The 22,206-nt window shown below is 34.8% G+C and overlaps 1 pseudogene; it reads right to left on the bottom strand.

Annotated features, from left to right (window-relative positions):
- The window catches only part of LOC123561390 (cytochrome P450 1A1-like), a 76,621-nt pseudogene that overhangs the window by 3,588 nt on the left and 50,827 nt on the right, over window positions 1-22,206 (bottom strand).

Below are 22,206 nucleotides of genomic sequence, written 5' to 3'. Positions count from 1 at the left end.
CTGAAAATAAACACAGTTGTGCTTCTATAGTATATTGTTGAAAATAAAATACCAATGTGCGTTTCTGTGGTACAATGGCTAAGGATAAATTACAAATGTGCTTCGGCGGTAAATAAATGCAAATGTTCTTGAATGATACACTGGCCTGGCTAAAATCATAAGACAATTGTACATCAGCGGTACACTGTCTGAAAATAAAATACAAATGTGCCTCAGTGGTGCAATGGCTAAAACAAGATGAAAGTACGCTTTAGTAGAACAATGTCTGAAAATAAAATACAAATGTGCCTCAGTGGTACAATGGCTAAAACAAAATAACAATGTGCCTCAGTGGTACAATGTCTGAAAATAAAATACAAATGTGCCTCAGTGGTGCAATGGCTAAAACAAGATGAAAGTACGCTTTAGTGGAACAATGTCTGAAAATAAAATACAAATGTGCCTCAGTGGTACAATGGCTAAAACAAAATAACAATGTGCCTCAGTGGTACAATGTCTGAAATAAATACAAATGTGCCTCAGTGGTGCAATGGCTAAACAGATGAAAGTACGCTTTAGTGGAACAATGTCTGAAATAAAATACAAATGTGCCTCAGTGGTACAATGGCTAAAACAAAATAACAATGTGCCTCAGTGGTACAATGTCTGAAAATAAAATACAAATGTACCTCAGTGGTGCAATGGCTAAAACAAATAACAATATGCCTCAGTGGTGCAATGTCTGAAATCAAAATACAAATGTACCTCAGTGGTGCAATGGCTAAAACAAATAACAATGTGCCTCAGTGGTGCAATGTCTGAAAATAAAATACAAATGTGCCTCAGTGGTACAATGGATAAAACAAAATAAAAATGTGCCTCAGTGGTACAATGTCTGAAAATAAAATACAAATGTGCCTCAGTGGTACAATGGATAAAACAAAATACAAATGTGCCTCAGTGGTACAATGTCTGAAAATAAAATACAAATGTGGCTCAGTGGTGCAATGGCTAAAATAAATTAACAATGTGCCTCAGTGGTACAATGTCTGAAAATAAAATACAAATGTGCCACAGTGGTACAATGGATAAAACAAAATAAAAATGTGTCCCAGTGGTACAATGCTTACAATAAAACACAGATGTGTGTTTCTGTGGTACAATAGCTAAAAATAAATTACAAGTGTGCTTCGGCAGTACAGTGTCTGTAAATATAATACAAATGTGCCTCAGTGATACAATGGCTCAAACAAAATAACATTGTGCTTCAGTGGTACAATGGCAGAAAATAAAATGCAAATGTACTTGAAAGATACAATGGCTAAATATAACATCATTGCATTTCGGTGGTACAATGACTGAAAATAAAATACAAATACTATTTATTGTGGCTACTTGTCAACAGACATTCAATCATACCAAATATGTTTTCTTTCCAAATAAATAGCTTTTTAATAAAGTTCTGTTGACATGTATCTTGAAACAGTGTCGTCATGAGTATTGATATATGTACTTAGAGGTCACTTTTATTTATTTAATTATACTTTTATTCCCTGCAGTTGTAAGTTTTCGTGCACTCACGTCTAATGCGCGAATGTTAGAACTCCGCGAGTAAAAGTACTTGTTATTCAAATGTTACATATATACAGATCATGAAAAAAATACGGTTAAAGAGAAAGTCTCATAAAGAATTTCAAAAAGTAAAACTACATAGTAAAGTTGGAAATACCCATATTTATTAAACATTAGTTGATGTCATACGGATAATTTCCGCAAAGTGAGTGACAGTTAAGTTGTTTTAACCCAATTATATGCTTCACTCTTTTTCAGAAAATGTGATAGGGCTTACCAGCAGCAGTGAGATCCATTATTACACCCATTATAAAGTCGTCATCTAGCCAGGCTTCGTCTCGTTCGTCAGCTATACTCGAGGCAAGACGTTTCAACATTGCTATAAGACCCCTTTCACTCTGAATAAATGTAAGTAATACATTTTAGTAGAAGTTATTGAAAATGAAGTTAAAAATAAATGAACAAGAAATTAACAACATCTGATCTACAATAACAAATTTTGCAATTCTTGAGAAAATAAATGTTTATCTAACTGGCGGAAGGTACTGTATAGATATAAATCTGCTATATAAATCTGGTATAATAATAATAATAATACTGAGATGTCGAAATTCTAACGGATGACCAGTGTAAGTTGGGTTAAAAAATGTTTAATTGATTCTAAAACTTAAGTTACTCTAATTGGCGTTTATTGACAGATAAACAGACTACAGCAATATGGTATTTATGTCTGGACATATGCCTGTTACTAAATATTTACACATTATAATGGTATGTTATCATAGAAAGGACAATAACCTTGTTTTCTGTGATAAAAAACTGTTTCAGTGTTTCCTTCTCATCACTGATCCGGTCGTAGGTGTCCTTCAGATGTCCTGGAATCTTGCGGACACCAGGTAATTTCGTCAGAATCGTCTGGTTTTTTACCGTTCCAAGTTCATTCCCGGCTTCCATAAAACTGTTGAGACTTTTGAATTCTTGATCCTCTTCTTTAATACGTCGACCAGAAATCTGCATAATTAAAATATAATCGTAGAAAATGTAATAATTATATGTCGGTAAATAGTTAGCTAATGTTCTTTATTATATGTACCATTGTATTGTTTTATATATACCCTTATGTGTGACCACAGGTAACATTCTTTTTATCTGAATTGATAATCCTTTGCTGTCTTATACTAACGAACATATGAAGCTCTAAATAATAATTACTTCGGTTCGTTCTTATATGGGTGATTACGTCCGCGTAATTTAATTGCTCGTGAACTTCTTTAGCATAGACCTAACCAGTTATCAATTTATTATGCGGAAAAACTAAAATCAAACGTTTTAATGTTGTTGAAATGCGTTAAATAATTGTTGCCAGCATTTGTTCATGAAAACTGTACACTTTTAATAACAAATTAAAACGGAAAATAATGTATGTTACATTCTTATTGTTTAAGTCTTTCCTCCGATTATTTAATTATCTGTACGGAAATATTCCTCAAACACTTTGATAATTGCTTTTAACCTTAATTGGGGAAATAATGATGACGCAAACGGGATCGGCAAATTTTAATTATGGCTTAAGTGCCCAGGAAAAATTGATAAATTTTACGTCGTTAGGAAAGTTAAATTTAGCCGTAAGGTTTATATCTAGTTTCCATAGGACTGAACAGGGAACCGATGCGAAGTTTTCCTTTTAATATAATTTTTCTAACTGAAATGCTTACCAGAAGTCCAATGACTTTTGCGCTGAAGTTATCTAGAACTTTTATAATATCAACTGTGGAATCTTTCATTTGTTCTAGAGTTGTAATAACGTCTTCACATTCATCACTCACATTATCATAAAACCATTTTTCTTCCAACAGTGTACTTTCTACATATTTCATAGCCGCCATTTTGAGAGTTTGCTGCATATCGTCACATTTTCTGAACACTATATCTTTCGTTCTTTCTATCACATATTTACCCATGAAACTTGCTGGTCTATCGTTAAATCTGCTTGCATGCTCACATGTTATAAACATTTTCCGCAGAATATCAGGATGGCTTATGACTAGATAATGTTTCCCGAAAACTTTAAACATGAACATATCTCCGAAACGTTTCTGCCATTCCATAAACTGTATATGCATATGGTCCGTGTCCAGATTAAATGCTTGTCCAATCAAAGGAGGGCCACCTGGGCCCGGGGGTTCGGACATTTCTCTAGGTTTTGCATCCGACACTGAGTCAGGAGTGGGACCTCCAGTTTTATATGGACACCCGTTTGCCTTTTTCTCTTCATGCATTCTGCAAATAAACAACTAACATTAAATCTAATACAATATTTGGAATCACTCAGATGACTTTCCTGTTGCATAAAATTGTTGTGTAAAACTTAGTGTTTACATCACTCTGAAGTAAATTCAATAACTGAAAAATGGATTGATTGAAGTATTAATTTGATTTCTCCTAAACCATTAAAGCCAAATCCTGTTTCATACCCTTTTGGCTTTGTAAGTCAAACTTAGCTAGATACGATTGCTGATTTTATGAAATAATTTGAATTCCAGTTATATTGCCTCTTCCTCTTATCTATACAAAGTACGGGAGAAAAATGTACGAAAATGTATAATAATTTTCATTAAGTTCACCATTCGTGAGGCTTAAACATTTTGGGTTAATGCTTAAGAGTATAGCAAAAATCAAGAACCATCATTTTTCGACAAAAAATGAACAATTTGACTTTGCCCAATTTCTGAATGCTTAAGTGAAAGTCTCAATACCTCGAATTTTCCAGTAAATGAAATATGTATGTCTACCACAACTATGAGGTTTGCCAATTAGTCACTCGTTTGGCATTATTTTGAAATTTTCGATATATAAACGTAGTGACAGTTGAACTACCCTTATATGTTCACCATTGTCGTGTTGTTGACATTTTTATAAAACTTGCTTTAATTTTTTATTTTCAAGGATCAACGGTATCTTTAAATGTAATCGAGGAATCTTAAGAATTTAGGTTGAAATATTCTAAATGTTAAATTTGGTTGTCTTAAATGTGCTCACACTTATACCTCAATATGTATACATATACCCCTATTTCCATATAGTACTGTATGTGAGGTTGTGTTCTTTTATTTTTGCTTTTCCTGCTGGACTTATGTCCTAATTATTGATTTTAATACTGAAAGAAACATGGTTTAAATTTCTAAATATTCCCAATAAAACTTTTTTGGAAACGATAAACTTTGTCCTTTGTTGAAACGATTTGCAACGTTAATGATGTAGACTTATTTTAGGTTTCTAAAAGGAGAAGGCGTGGAGACATGGTATTTTTACAATTTCTTTCAGCGCAAATTGTAGAACTGTTATGAGTGAATTGATAATTAACATACATAACGCTTCAACAAATGAAATTCAACCCAAAGTAATATGTCTCTTGCAATAACATGGTGTAGAGACTGAAGCCAAACAACAAGTAATAAAATACATGATTATGTAAAATGTTACACGACAAACTTCCTTCATAAATGTTCCAAATAATTCATGCACAAAATAATTGCTCAAAATGATGGTAATATAGATGGCATTTATCGTGCACATTTAGTATCTAAATTAGGCTGAAAAGAGGCTAGTTGTAGATACACTTTGTCTGAAATATAAATCAAATTGTAAAATACATTTTGTTTCAAATATAGATAAAAGGTGTAAAATAAAGCTAATAATCTCGAATATAAATAAAGTTGTAAAAGTCAGTTTAACATGCAGCAATATGCACTCTCATTTAACACACTGGGGTATTCGGCTACCTACTCGTGTGATTTATATACATGTAGGTGTACTGGATATTCACACCTAAAACATATTTATTCCGTATTTTACTGAAGATTTGAAAAGGTTTAGTATTTATCAACAAAAATAAATTGCAGGTATAGGATCCATACTTTTTGTAGTTGAGGAGACGACCATTTAGTCAACCCAGTATCTCTGCGTCTAATCAGATCAACTTGGACTATTCGGATAAACTTTGATCAAAGTTTAGCCACATATTAGTTTATTCCTACAGCAAGTTTCACATTGTTGCGGCACAAATGGCCACAAGAAATATGATACTCAAATTGACAATCATTGACAATGTCATGAACTCGGACATTCAGGGCATATATACAGTGGAGAGTGTCCACGTGAATGAAAGGTGAAGCACAGTAATTTGATTTTATCCTTTTATGTTACATTCCCATAACAGTGGTTGCACCTACATGATAAAATCAAATTACAGTTTTCTTTTTTATTCTGGTTAGTATTGTATATAAGCATGAAGTTAAGATAACTTTTTCTTGTTTTACCTTTTGTATTACTATGCTATGATGCCTTGACTTACTACGTTATAGACTTTGTACATACTACTCGTAGGCCTATTTCTGTACAGAATACATCAACATTTTACCTATACCTGCTTTACTTCGTACAAAATGTTAAAGTATTATTTTATACAGAATATGTATTGTTGACCTGGAATTTTATTGTATAATATTGTATGGATGAGGAGCATAATGCTCAAGTCTAGAATGAAATTTATATTTTGTTCTGTTCATTTTCATTATTATGATATTAGTGGTCATTTTATACATATATCAAAACTTTAAGAAATAATAATAGTCTTGAAATGTATTAACCAACCACATTATAGTTAAAAGACTGGACAAAGTACTTCAGATAAAATAAAACATAATTATGTTACGTTTTAACAAACCTGTTTAATCCACAGTCCTGATGACGAAAAAAAAAATTAAAATAATTTATTTAAATCTATGCTTAAGTGCGACCCTTTTACTCCGAAATGTAAAGAAATAAATGCAAACATGTACTACACACAACTCGTTAGGATGGTGAATTACTCCACAGTGCGTTGTATTGTTAAAAGTAAAACTTCCCCATTCGCTAGTATATAAGTCATGTACTTAAGGTTCACAGAGCGTGGTGAATTGTTTCGTAACCATATAATGCTCTTTCGAGATGTACGTTACATTTAAGATATGGAACGCCGGGACTGTTGTAGTTTTATTTTGTTAACATACAGTACTGACTTGTTTAAAGCTATGTTTTCTTGTTAGTTTGCTGTACTGTCTTGTCTATTGTCAAACGGACATGCCATTATGTTTACATATAGTATTAACTTGTTTAAAGCTGTGTTATTTTGTCTGTTTGCTATACTTTCTTGTCTAGTTTTGTTTTGTCCATTTGCTATACTGTCTTGTCTACTGACCATGTTATCTTGTCAAACAGACATGCCATTATATTTACATACAATATTAACTTGTTTAAAGCTTTGTTATTTTGTCCGTTTGCTGTACTGTCTTGTCTACTGACCATATTATCTTGTCAAAAGGACATGCCATTATGTTTACAGAAGTGTTAATCTGTTTAAAGCTGTGCAATTTTGTCCGTTTGCTATTCTATCTTGTCTACCAACCATATTATCTTGTTAATTAGACGTACCATTATGTTAACATGCAGCATTAACTTGTTCAACGCAATGTTGTTATAGTTAACACAGTGTGGTAACGTAATCAGTCCGTCTCTGCGATGGGTAGGGATAGAGTGCGAAATGGACTTTTCGTCTACGAAATGGGCTTTTATTTTCTTAATTGTGACTTTAATTGCAATGTTATCTGTATTTTCCTAAATAGATATGAAAGATAAGAGGAAAAACTAAATGTTGGTCACTTTTGATAACATATTTATCTAATTTATAACCAAAATATTGCAATTTATTAAGACCGCGTCCTTCGCAATGGAGATTTTCATGCCAGACTTCTACGAAATGGACATTTATTTATTAATTGTGAGTTTAATTTCAATGATATCGGTATTTTCTTTAAAAATGTCCATTTCGTAGAACGCGGTCTTAATAAAGTGTAGCATTTCGGTTATAAATTAGATGAATATATCCTTAAAATGACCAACATGTAGGTTTATCAGATATTAAATACATCTATTTAAGAAATTACAGATATCTTTGAAATTAATGCCGCAATTAAAAAAGAAAAGTCAATTTCGTAGAAGTTCTTGCACGTAGGATGCGTTCTTAATAAATCTTAAGATTTCCATAATAAATTTGAAAAATATATTATTGAAAATGACCAGCATGTAGGTTTAACTCTGATCTTTCAAATTTATTTAAGAAAATACATATTTCATTGAAATTAAAGCCGTAATTAAAGTAATAAAAGTCCATTTCGTAGATGAAAAGTCCATTTCGTGAAATGGTGTCCATTTCGCACACTATCGAGACGGACTGATGACGCGAACATACTGTGTCAACAAAAACAACATTGCATTGAACAAGTTAATATGGTATCGAACAAGTTAATGCTTAGGTTAACATAATGGTACGTCAAATTGACAAGATAATATGGTCGGTAGACAAGACAGTATAGCTGGACAAAATAACACAGAATTAAACAAGTTAATACTGTATGTTAACATAATGGCATGTATGTTTGACAAGATAATATGGTCGGTAAACAAGACAGTATAGCTGGACAAAATAACACAGAATTAAACAAGTTAATACTGTATGTTAACATAATGGCATGTCTGTTTGACAAGATAATATGGTCGGTAAACAAGACAGTATAGCTGGACAAAATAACACAGAATTAAACAAGTTAATACTGTATGTTAACATAATGGCATGTCTGTTTGACAAGATAATATGGTCGGTAAACAAGACAGTATAGCTGGACAAAATAACACAGAATTAAACAAGTTAATACTGTATGTAAACATAATGACATGTCTGTTTGACAAGATAATATGGTCAGTAGACAAGACAGTACAGCAAATAGACAAAACACAACAAAACAAGACAGTATAGCAAATAGACAAAATAACACAGCTTTAAAGTTAATACTGTATGTAAACATTATGGCATGTCCGTTTGACAAGATAATATGGTCAGTAGACAAGACAGTACCTTTTTTTAATATATATTTTGTGTTGTATAGTGTGTCCTTGTCATTCTGTGATATGCAGTCTGTACTGCACTTTTGAACGTTTATTTTATAGATGAAAAGAGCGCTATAAAAATATGGTAAATAATAATAATAATAATAATAATAATAATAATAATAATAATAAACTAACAAGAAATTACAGCTTTAAACAAGTTAATACTGTATGTTAACATAATAAAACTGCAGTTGATCACATCAGACAGTCCCGGCGATCCATACTGGCTATACTAGATTTTGGCATGGTCAGTTCGTTCGTAATATATACATAAAAAAATTGTCTTACTTCACCATACGCACTGTTCCTCTGTATTTATTAGAATGCAGAGGAGATGGTTATGCGTCTTCCTAAGATTTTCATTACTATAGGTATACACTCAAGATTAACTCTGAAAGTCACAAACGCCATTTTAAGGATGATTATAATGCATATTTTTTTCAGAAAGTTCAAATAATCCTTGAAGACAATGCTTCATACTGCAAGTGGTTCAGTTTCAATCTAGATGATGTTCAACGCCCATATTCAATTCATATAAACTCTCACAAAAATAATGACTTGCCCTTGAGTGAGAACAAAAGGCCATGATCATCATACATGGTAGTCCTGGACAGAAACCGGTTTGAAACATACTATGAAATTATTTAATTCTTTTGGCATAAAATTTCATACTTTTGGGACAGACGATTAATTTGATAGGACATGAACTCGTGAATTTCACGCTTTAACGGGAGAAATTCGTCGGAATTTGATTTCGTAGCTTCATGAAAGAACAAAATCCATGAGGGTTACCTCTCACAGAGACCAATGATAATATTGTATAGAAACTAGCCCCGCCTAATACCGGCCTTGTATAGTAGTGTCTTGCATATCGTATTACAGACTTTATTTAGTTCATTAGTATAGTTGTTTTCAGAGTATCGCATAACAGGAAAATGTTATCCATTTTTTTCCATTCCCAAGGATTGGTGTTGCACTAGGTAGTACTTTTAAAAACAATATCGGGCATGTTTTTCAAACAAAATAAATTTAGGAAAGCTTATAATTTTCTTATATAGCCATAAAATGCTAAATAAGTAAGAATATCACTTTTATCTTTGTTTCGTTGAATTAGCCACTTGTTAGAAAATACTGGACATTCACCTTTCCTGCCTAAAGTAACTTTCAATACGTTGGTCTACAGTACTAACATTTGTAGAAACATCAATTGTTAACCACTCCTACCATGGTTCAAGAACCTAACATGAATCAACAATTAAATGGTTTTCATTCATAAATTTGAAAGGCAAGTGTTAACAACAGTGAAATAATTTCCGGAGATTTATTGTATACAGATCGTTACAGATGTAAGGGCACTTCTATTATTTTGTCAATGATTTCTGTTTTTTAACACCTGGAAGCTGGGATTTTATTAGCAAGTGTCGTGCACAACACACAGTCATCAGAAGAGTGCATACATCAACCAAAATATATCTTACTAATTTATTGCACATGAATGTCTATACAAAATTGACGTCATATAAATCTATCATATATCATCTATATACATGATCAGTATGTTGTACTACTAAACAATTATATAAATTGCTCTTAAGTTTACAAAATCGTATATGTCTAATCCTTCAAGCTAAACACATCATGACATATCGCTTTAAACTATTTGAAATACTTTATATAAACAAGAAAAAATAAACTAACCTGAATCACTTTGAATCCAAATGTAGAAAAAGGTCACATTTAAAATATAATTGTCAATGCAATTTACACACGCCTATAATTACAGAAATAAATGCAAAAATTTCGATACGGGAATGTTTAGCACATGGTGTATACAATAAATAGTCACAAGGATGGTGGATTACACCACAATGAATAGTAGTGTTAACAAATAAAACTTCCCCATCCGCTAGTAGTATATAAGTCAACTACTTATGGTTTCCAGAGCGTGGCAAATTGTTTCTTTAATAATGTCCGATGTTTACAGCACTTTAAATCATAAAAGCGTTAATGTGCATTAAGATTTTGGTAGTACGCCAGGGTCTGTATTTATTATACGCCGCCTGTCATTTGGACTGGAAATATTATAGCTTCAAATTTATGGAGATTTGTCTCGGCCGCATCTTACAGTCCACTTAGTTCTCACGCTTACTAGTAAATATCGCCCTTTGCTAGAACATCCCCCATTTAGATATACTGCGGAGTCCATTTGTCGCTGATATTACGTAACATTGAAATATCGCGGAAATGGGCATTGCGAATATATTAAACAATTTGCAGTTCTGTTGATAATGCTTCTATGTACGTTAATAATTATGTGTAGACTCTTGTAAATCTTATAGATTGGCAATGTACAAATGTAATAGATTTTATTTTACTTTTATATATTTGTAAATGTGTACATTGATGAGGCTTAAATAAACTATTATCTATCTACTAAAGCAGGTTTCATAGCTTTTGATAAGTAAGATGGATTTTTTTCTTTTCTTCTTTCAAATAGAAAGTATATTTGATAATAGATTGAACTTTTTTTTTCTTTCTCGACTTCGTAAGTCTTGGGGGCATTAAAAGTGAATATCTCACTTTAAAATCTTACATTCAAATATACGGTAATTACCAACATAGATTTGTCTCTGTCTGCCAACTGAGATACGAGAATTATATCAGTTAGACATAACAATATAAAAGCTGTCTGGAATGTGACATATGGATATGCCAATTCTCAAATCAACAATTTTGTTCAATTTTATCCGATTTAACTGGACAAATTGCACGAAATTATGTTCGGGATGAGGATATTATGACAGTTGTAAAATGTCAGGCTTTTAATATTTATGCGTCTAATATATCTGCAATGAAATGATTCCTAAGGATACGCTTTAAGAAAATACTTATTTGTGCATGTAAAATGATTATACGATATAATAAAAACTATGAATTTGTGCCTGAAGCAGCGTCGCGTTCGCATGGATCGTTACCAGTCTATTTTTGATTCGTAATTGTAAACCATATCACTTCAAACAAGTAGTGAAGGCTATTTATATTGCCGTATTGCTGTTTTGCAAAAAAATAAATACAGTTTTTTTTTCTAACGTACACTTAGAATGTTCGTTTCTATTTCAAACACCTTTTTAAGAAATATCTTTTTATTTGTTATAATTGTGTGTGTTACATACTGAAGCAGATAGCGCAATGGCACTAAAATGAGAAACTTGATGTCTTAACAGTTCTTCTATACAAATATTTGTAATATTTTTACCACCTTGGGCAGCCTTCAGAAATAAGCTAGACACATAATTTTGTGCATAATATAACAGTTACACAGAACTAGTGTTTAACATTAGTGTCGGAATAGCATTAACAACGTCTACTACCATTATTTAATCAAAAAGATCTGTGTTGTGCGAAACTACTAATAAACTTTGATAATGTGGCAGCTGAGTCCAATAAGTCCAGGGGTGTTCAAAGATCATCCATCATAAGATTAACTTAGGGCTATATTGCAATGTAATTATTAGTTACCTTTATTGGACAATAAACAGTCGATTGTATTGAGGTCAACTGCCACATTATCAATTTTTTTTATGCTCCCGAAGGGAGGCATATAGTTTTTGAACCGTCTGTCCGTCTGTCGGTCTGTCAGTCTGTCCGCAATTTTCGTGTCCGGTCCATATCTTTGTCATCGATGGATGGATTTTCAAATAACTTGGCATGAATGTGTACCACAGTAAGACGACGTGTCGCGCGCAAGACCCAGGTCCGTAGTTCAAAGGTCAAGGTCACACTTAGACATTAAAGGATAGTGCATTGATGGGCGTGTCCGGTCCATATCTTTGTCATCGATGGATGGATTTTCAAATAACTTGGCATGAATGTGTACCACAGTAAGACGACGTGTCGCGCGCAAGACCGAGGTCCGTAGCTCAAAGGTCAAGGTCACACTTAGACATTAAAGGAAAGTGCATTGATGGGCGTGTCCGGTCCATATCTTTGTCATCGATGGATGGATTTTCAAATAACTACGCATGAATGTGTGACACAGTAAGACGACGTGTCGCGCATAAGACCCAGCTCCGTAGGTCAAAGGTCCTAAACTCTAACATCGGCCATAACTATTCATTCAAAGTGCCATCGGGGGCATGTGTCATCCTATGGAGACAGCTCTTGTTTTTAATATATTCCGCTAAACATGTCATGAGCCACCCCATTAAAGTACAGTATTTAAATAATAAACATAAACATGCAAGGTTTAAACTAACCTGAAAAGAGGTAGTTTTAATCCGCACAGTCCCGATAATGTGGACTATATTAATTTATATACAATCTTTATATCCTTATATCGTCGAAGAAATGATTCGATATATTGTATATATGAAAAGTCCCAGGGATAGTGAAATTTAAACATCCCTATCCAACAGTATTTAAGTAAACTCCTTCAGCCAGGTTTACAGAGCGTGGTGAATTGTTTTCGTGTGTCAAACATTTAGTATGTCCGACATTTACATGACTTGCAATCCACAATGTGTGTTAGAGCGCATTCGGTGTATATAGTAAACCCCAATGATTTGACAGACTCAGGCGTAATGTACCATTAAGTTGCTTATTACACGCAGAGTAGACAGATTTTAGATTTATTTCCTGTGATTTTCACAACTTTTATGCATCGTCTACAGATCTGTAAATGAATTCCGCAAGTGCCGAATGAGCACAATGCACTGTGGGTAGAGAATGTTTTAGTAGTATTGTTTTGGGTTTAACGCCGTTTTTCAACAGTATTTCAGTCATGTAACGGCTAGCAGTTAACCTAACCAGTGTTTCTGGATTATGTACCAGTACAAACCTGTTCTCCGCAAGAACTGCCAACTTCCCCACATGATTTATCAGAGGTGGAGGACACAGTGTATTTTATCATATCGTCAGGGAGAACATACGCCCCGCCCGAGGATCGAACTCGCGACCCCGCAATCCGTAGACCGACGCTCTCTCTACTGAGCTAAGCGGGAGGGCTCTGTCCTTTGTGATAGCAATTTTGGGAAAGTATATAGCAATTTTGGGAAAGTTTTAGATTATTCAGTAGTTATGGCGTGTGTTGGCATGAAGGATTTCCACATAAAATTTCAGTGCCTGTATGAAGAAACACATTTACATTTGTAAGTATGGTCACATGTGTAAATAGACTTTCATTCTGACAAGACGTGTTTCACCATGAAGAGTAAGATGGCACGAGACACATATAAGAAGATACAGATTAATGTATTCTAGAAATAAAGACTAGTCCCTCACTGGGAAAATCATTATGAATAGCACGGGTATAGACATAAAGCACATAAAATACACCTCGATACTGCCTGTTGTTTTTCTAAAATCAAACAGAACTGGATCAATCTATACCGAAAACCGTTGTCCTGAAGAACTTTTTTAATAATGTGCGTTATTTATGTAATAAGCTTTATACATTGTATTTACGAGGGTCATTCAATATATAATACAGGTATCGCTGTAATTTCTTTACAGTCGACCCCTAATGAATAATCATTATCAATTTATTGTATATAGATCGTTACAGACGTAAGGGCACTTCTCATATTTTGTCAATGGCTTTCTGTTATTTAGCGACGAAAGAATACCTCTATAGGGCTCCAGTGGTAGTGCCATAAAATTTTGATATTTACTTCTCAATGGGCACGGCAAACTTTGTACAAGTGAATTTACGGTAGAAAGTTTTAACATGTACAACGTATCGGATAGGTGAGAGGCAAAATATGATACGATTAAAACCCGTATTTCTCTACAGACGGTAAGTTTTTGTTGTACAACACCAATTAAATTCAAGATATACAGCTAAATATTACCGTGTGTACGTTGCTATTCTTTGATTTCGTAAATCTTAAGTCTTGACTTACAGATTAGGACATGTTCTATTTCGTAAGTTTTGCCTTACGTACCACCCACGTTGACAAGCAACAAATTGGTAAATAATTAGTTGATAAGAGGCAAGTGAATGAAATTCCAGAAACAATTACCCAAAAAATAAACACAAATCTTAATATAAATTGGCTTCTAATGCATAATAGAAAAAGGATGACACTGAAAAGTTAAATGATTTGAGCCGCGCCATGAGAAAACCAACATAGTGCGTTTCCGAGTCTGGTCCATGCTGTTCCCTAACGGTTTCTCTAATTGTAATAGAGTTTGAAAGCAAACATCATTGATAGTAGTATAGGCGCCTCTTTGCAGGCAAACAAACGGGCGCCATCTTGGATGACCTAGTTACTATAAATAGTAACTCATTTGCATACAAGAATTGAATTCACTGCACATGCGCAGCGGCCATTTTGAATTTCATTTTAAGAATGACATCATCTTCCTATGTTAAGAATGACTCTGCTATTTATATCTCCCGGAAGTATATAGAGCTGACTTATATACCTATCTAGAGCGTGTTCGCGCACATTGAGGGTCAGGTGCTCAGCCCTAGACGGGGAGATTATACACGAAAACGAAAAACTATATACTTAAAATGTTTAATTAATAATATACATTGTATGGTAATCAAAGAACTTATTAATGATAAGCAAAATATTTATTCCATTTAAACTAAAACATTAAGCTTTATTTAAGATAGCTACGTTAGAAGTAACGATAACTGAAAATAAAGTATTACATTTTTGCCAACGATGTTTGCTCCTTGGCGTCCACTGACAAAATGACTCCAATCATAAGCGTATTATTCCTAAATGCGCATGCTCGGACCTCTTTTTCATAATGACTTCATAAGCTATATTTAAATAAGATCATGAGTGCATCAAACGTGATCATGGTCAGAATGTCTAGCGTGTGTTGATTTAAGGCTGGACAATAAAAAGTAAACACGTCAAAATTAATCCCTTTAAAGTCGCCACAACGTCTGGCGTTTATTTATTCAAGAGCGGATGCGTGAACAATAGCCTATTCAACTGTCAAAGTTAATCCCTTTAAAGTCGTCGTAGTGTCTGGCGTGTATTTATTTAAGGCCGGACGCAGTATAATGGATATTGATTTTATCAATAGAAGTATTGACATAGAGATTTAATCCTCTAACAAAGGTACTCTTTTCAACTTGTCCATTCTTTGATGGTTCACGTTTGACTAGTTTAAACCAGTATTACTATTTTTAATTGACCAATCAGAATCAATAGAAATGACCACTGTTACTAAAAAATACCTCAAATGAAAAGTATATAATAACGCTTTCATCAGACAAAATCATTCTGAAGTCAAATCATGGAAAATAGTTCGGGAGTATTCCAGAATATGATGAATTCCTTCGCTGCTGACCTAAAGGAAGTGTGTCCTGTACATCACAAAGTATGGATTAATGAAGTGCATTACAGTAAAGTACATTTTGGGTTTTCCGAAGACATTTGGGTAGAATTATTAACAGCCTATATAAGAAACAGGACGACTTTGAATGTAGATTTCTCCACCATCCACACTGGTGATTCGTATACGGACATGGGTATTAATTTGCCTAGCGTTCATTATTTGGTAGACATAGAGTGTGCTTTACGCGACTTTCTGGAAGCGAAGGGGTGTCTCTATGTTAAGTACAAGAACATAACAAAAACAAGAATCGAATTCGATATGAATTACTCCACATGGATGTACATGCTCCGAAACTACATGAGCAAGTATCATCCGAAAATAGAACTCAAGTGGTGCGAACATAGCTTGCATCCAAATTCCTTTTGCTCCTGTAACATCAGTACGGAACCTGAAGGACCCGAAAATATCTACATAGATGTACTTACTTTGCTCTGTGATCATCATGCAAACAGAAATTGGTAGATTTAAAAGCGTGTTTGACTGGAATTCGTTGCTGATTTGTGTTGATCAAAATGTGTATGAAGGACAGACTAAAGAGACAGTTTTACAAAGAATAAATGATGGATGTGTTATCATCGGATCTCTGTAGAAAAATATTTTCCGACTGTGCAGAAACACCCTACATACCGTTATATTACATGTTGGACTATGAGCCGTATAGAATGGTTCTTAGTAAAATAACAGCACAAAAGTTTCCCCATGAAGGCACAAAACAGTGGTTAAAGCAAAAGAGCACTTTTATATCTTTTAAAGACACTTTAATCGACATAATTCGATTTCATAAGTTGAATTTGAGTATTGAGGCGATCAGTGAAAGTAACTGGATGACTTATATTCCTGAGAACGAGGAAATAGCGCTTTATGTCAACGATGCGATACGAGGTGGTGGCCAAGAATTTCTATACGATTGGTTTCCAGTCCAAGTGAAGAATAATAAACATAATCTTATTTTACTTACGAAATCTGTAGATATTATTGATGCAATTCTTCATTTAGAACTGCTAGAGACGCTTATTGCGAAGCATGATATCAATTTGTGAAACGATGTTGAAGAAATAAAATAAATAAAAGAATATGTTGTTTTATTTGTGTACACCATCACACCTACTAACGCTTCATCTTTTCTTTCAAATCAAATTCAAACGTATGGGTTATAAATAACAAAGACATATTGTTCTTTCAATCTTTTATTGCCAAAGCTTCTATCACTAATACAGGTTACATGTATCAACTAAAATAAGACAAAATAAAGTCATCATTCAACTTCTTGCAATACACATCAAACGGTTTTAAAATGTCCTTCATTTTTCGTCCAGAACATCGGTTCATAATGTAATATACGCAATACAGCCCGCATATGTTTGAATCTGTATCCTGTATTTGACTGAAGTTCATCCAATAACGCTTCTTTAACACTTGCTCAAAATGAACTTTATAGTGCTCTGGTCTATTACCTAGTGAATCGAAAAATTCGTCGTGTCCCCTTTTTGGAAAATAAAAGGCCACCCAATGTTTTCCTGATCCCTGGCTCGTGTCTGTATTTGAAATGACGTATTGTCCTCTACGTATCTGAAGTTGATCCGCAGCACATATTGTCACAGGGGACTCTTTTAACATTTCCTCGAGTTCATAGTTATTCATTTTAAAATGTATAGGTGTTCCAATCCATAGTATCTTGGGTCATATTTTGGCGATATTTCTTACGTCGTGGGCTGTCTAAATCACGACTCATAGGTGTGTCCAATGTATTCCTATGTCGCTTTAGATCACTATGCTTTCGTGACCGTCTTATTTCCGACCTAGCAATATCAACCGCTTGGGCTACGGGTGTCACAAGTTTTACTACGGGGAGATCTTCCCCTTTTTGTTCTTGTGCTTCTCTTTCTTGTTCCTCTTTTAGTTCAGCCATTTTTCTAAGATGAGCACCGCTACCCACGATGTAACGGCCCATATGATCAGGATACACATATCCGTCCCTCAAGTCTTTGAAGTGTTGTATCCATTTTTCCGGGTCCGGTTTATCCGGTACCCATTTTTCTTGTTTATAATCGTATACCTCTATGGTACCCATTTTGCATGATGAAAAGTTAAAGCACGCCAATCCTTCTTACAACGTTCATTCATCATCATCCGATTCTTCATCGTCATCACTTTCTTTATTATCATCCATTAAATATTCTTCTTTGCTTTTATGATCGGGCCACAACTCATCAAACAGGTCTTTTCTAAGGGCAATGGCTTGCCGAACAGATTCTTTGACAGTCATGTCGTGCTGACTTCTTAGTTTCTTAGCCGACTGTAGAATCTGCTGCTGAGTAGGGTCGTTTTGTAGCTCATAAAAGTCAATTAGAAATCGGGCATAATTTTGTCTCAGTCTCTTTCTTAATTGGGGCAATTCATCATTAGCAGTGCGACGGTACGCTTCTTTAAAAGAGAGCCCTTGTTCTGTATAGTTGTTAACTTTAGCTTTAAATTGTTCTTTAATAGATTGTCTGAGAGGATCCTGAAAACGCTTATCCCATATCTCACGGCGTGATCGCTGTTCTATAATCTCAACTTTTCTACGTTTACCTGGAGGTCCCTTGATCAAAGATCGTTTCTTTACAAAAGTATCATTATTTCTATTTTCTGTTTCATCATCACTATCATCATCATCATGGTCGTCAGAATCTTCCTCCTCATCTTCAACCTTGTCATCATTTTTATCAGATAAGTATCCTTCACCATTGAAATAGTCTTCTTGTTTATATTCATCATCTGTTCGTTTTCTCTTTTCTGGAGTGTTTGCCTCGAAAATGTTTTCACGTAAACGGTGTTGTTCTTGGGTGCTGGATGTTAAGGTAGTTCTGCACGTTTGAAAAACCGGAAGTGATGGCGTAACGTCATTTATCCGGAAAACGTAGAATAAAGCCTGGATTCGGCGTACGGAAATGAAAATCAATTTATGAATTAATCGAAACCTGTGAGTAAATTTGTTATAATGGCACTGTTGCTATATTTCTTAAGTCAAAATATGATAATAAAACATATGGCACGTTAAAAAATCAAAATAATGTCTTAAAATTAACGTAAAATGCCCGGTTCCCTTTAATCATGGTAAAATATCTCAAAAATAAGCACACGGACCTATACATTTTATTTCACCAATTTATAGGCCATGTGTTTATTTACAACTGTGAAAAGTTTCATCAAAATCTACATTGTAGAAAAAATTCTATCCGCGAAAATGTTATGAAAGTTATGATTTTCCCATAGACTCCCATTATGAAATATTGCGTGAGGTCCAAATTTTTCAAACCAGCCTAGCAAAAAATCAAGCACACGACCCTATCTTTTTTATTTGCTGAATTTTCTAGGTATATTCTGAAGTTTTGAAAAATTGGAGTTTAATCGAATTCTACATTGTAGAAAAAAATTCGATCCAAACGTGCAGAACTACCTTAAGTCTATTACCAAATAACCGTGAGGTCTTGATGTCGCTCGTTCAAACCGTTTCATAAAGATGTTACTAGACGAAGGATATATTCTTCTTGCCAATGAAGCCACTTGCTGTCTATCAATAGGATTATTAAATAGCACCAGATATTGTGTATTCAAAGCGATATCTCTGCAGGCTTTACCTTGAGGAAACAAATTTTGGGTGAGATAAACGACAGATATGTTCCTGTGGTGACTTCCCTTCGTAAAGAGATCAGCAATTCTTTGGTCGCATTTAGCTTCAGTCATCAGGTCGTCAAAGACCAGCAGGTTCCTTTGACTAACATTTATATATTGGGAATCATTCAAGTAGTCTGGAATACCGTGTACAAATTCGACTCCGGGGATTTCACGCTGAAGTTCATCATACAATGGTTGCCATTGTCCAAAACACCATATGATACGCTGAGGCTGAGGTCTTACAAGATTTGATGATAGCAGTTTTCTTGTCCATTCAGTTTTTCCACTACCACTTGGTCCTGAAACGACCATAGAAAATGGATGTTGAAACGCCGTTTCTCTTGAGATGTCCCATGTTTGTAATGGCGGTGAAAAACTGTCAGTTGCTTCGTCATTTCCGTGGACATAACGTTGATGTCTCCGCATGTTGTCAATCCGAGAGAAAGACTGATGGCAAACAGGACACTGATGCATTTGTGAAACCGATGTAAGTATCTTTTATCAAAAAGACACTGCTTTATTCTGTTTGCCATTCTTACGCTTTCTTGGGGCAGAGGAGAAGGAAGAGGAGGAGGAGGAGGAGGAGAGGAGGAGGAGGAGGAGGAGGAGGAGGAGGAGGAGGAGGGGAGGAGGAGGAGGAGGAGGAGTGGAGGAGGTGGTGGAGGAGGAGGAGGAGGTGGAGGAGTGGAGGAGGAGGAGGTGGAGGTGGAGGAGGAGGAGGTGGAGGAGGAGGAGGTGTGGAGGAGGAGGAGGAAGAGGAGGAGAGGAGGAGGAGGAGGAGGAGGAGTGGAGGAGGAGGAGGTGGAGGAGGAGGTGTGGAGGAGGAGGAGGAAGAGGAGGAGAGGAGGAGGAGGAGGAGGAGTGGAGGAGGAGGAGGTGGAGGAGGAGGAGGAGGAGGAGGAGGAGGAGGAGGTGGAGGAGGAGGAGGAGGAGATGTGGAGGAGGAGTTGTTGGTATATACAGTAACTCGTAACACCTTCAATCATGGTTAAATTTACTTTACGACTTATACATGACGTGTGATCCCTGAGTGATCAATCAGAATTCGTCATATCATTAGCCAATCAGAGCATTGCTATAAGTTATACTGACTAATCAGAACGTTGCTTTGGCCCTATTTATTTTACTTTACCCTGTGAATTCGTTCATTGTCACTTTTGATCTCAAAGTGAAAGGATCAGGTAAGCTTACTTTGACGCATTTTACGCGTGAGTGACCCCATATTCTTTTAGTGCAAACAGTGGAATAGTACTAGTCAAAACCTTTCTTAGGATACCAAACACGGGTATAGTCGGTTGAGTAATAAAGGAGAAAATCGATATTTTACGCACGAGTGATTTCATTTCCGGTTGTATGCTACCAACACTTAGGTCTCGTCAAGCGTTTTGGTCTGACACCAAGATCATTAAAATCGGTCCACAAATAGAGGAGAAATTACATTTTGAAACTTTTGGTTGCGAAATTTGAATTTACCGCTCAAAAGGTGACGTCACTTCAATCTTTAAACGCCAATATCTTGAGAACGGATCTAAATAGAGGTAAATATCTATACATTTTCTGAACCTATGCGACGAGATCTTTCCAATGCTATCTGTTTCAAGAGTTTATTGCAAAGTTTAAGAAAGAAGGTTAAAAAATCGCTGTTACGTCATAACTCGATAACGGTTGAAAATCGAATCGAGAATGGGGAATGTAAATGAAAGATTTTTATGAATTCTATCACATGAAATTAACATCTCAAATTGATGAATAGAAAGTGTGTCACGAAATGGGGAAAACTGATTGTTCAATGTATTTATGTTTATTGAAACTCTTGACGATTTCCTAGAATGGTCGAAATAGGCTTTCTAGAACCTATCTGTACTTAAGACAGTATCCTAAAGGACTATAAAAGTTTTATAACACAAAATACTCTTTTCTATAAGTTTCTCCTAAAAGTCATGAAATTGACTGAAATTTTATCCGCTTTTACAGTTTTCAAAGTATTAGTGTCAACATTGGCCAGTTCTCTTTCATACATTATCTTAAGCCGATCTCAAGTCAAAAAATATTAATACTTAAAATCCGCTGAAGGTTGAATTTCATGCATAGACTTGTACGATTACATTGAAGTGTATACTCTGTTAATTCAAAATTCTGGATGTTTTAAATTATATATATGAAATATTGTGTGATGTGTTGGAGTATCTACACCGTAGTGGAACTGGCATGTTCAATTTCGGAGACTATGATGTTGTTGTAATAACTAAAGATGACAAATGTAAAGTTACAAAGGAAGATATTATTGTGATACCTGTTGATGAGATAACAAAAACTGGAATGTCTGATACAGACGAAGGATAACAGCAGATACATACATCTACGGTTCCTTTATATCACGCAGCAGATATTACCAAAAAGGTAACGTTAACTTTTACTGTACAGTCACATTAATATTAAATAATTTGTTACCATTAGAGTTACACTAGGGTTGATAAATCTTATCATTTGTGTGTGTGTGTGTGTGTGTGTGTGTGTGTGCGCGCGCGCGCGCGTGCGTGTGCGCGTGCGCTTGTGTGTGTGTGTGTGTGTGTGCGCGCGCGCGTGTGCTTGTGTGTGCATGTGCATGTGTGTGAGTGCGTGTGTAATAATTGTATATGTTTATTTTAT

Source organism: Mercenaria mercenaria, chromosome 10 (assembly GCF_021730395.1).
Source record: "Mercenaria mercenaria strain notata chromosome 10, MADL_Memer_1, whole genome shotgun sequence".
Taxonomy (NCBI): Eukaryota; Metazoa; Mollusca; class Bivalvia; order Venerida; family Veneridae; genus Mercenaria; species Mercenaria mercenaria.
Note: the sequence above shows the minus strand (reverse complement) of the source record. Positions and strands in the feature narration are given on the sequence as shown.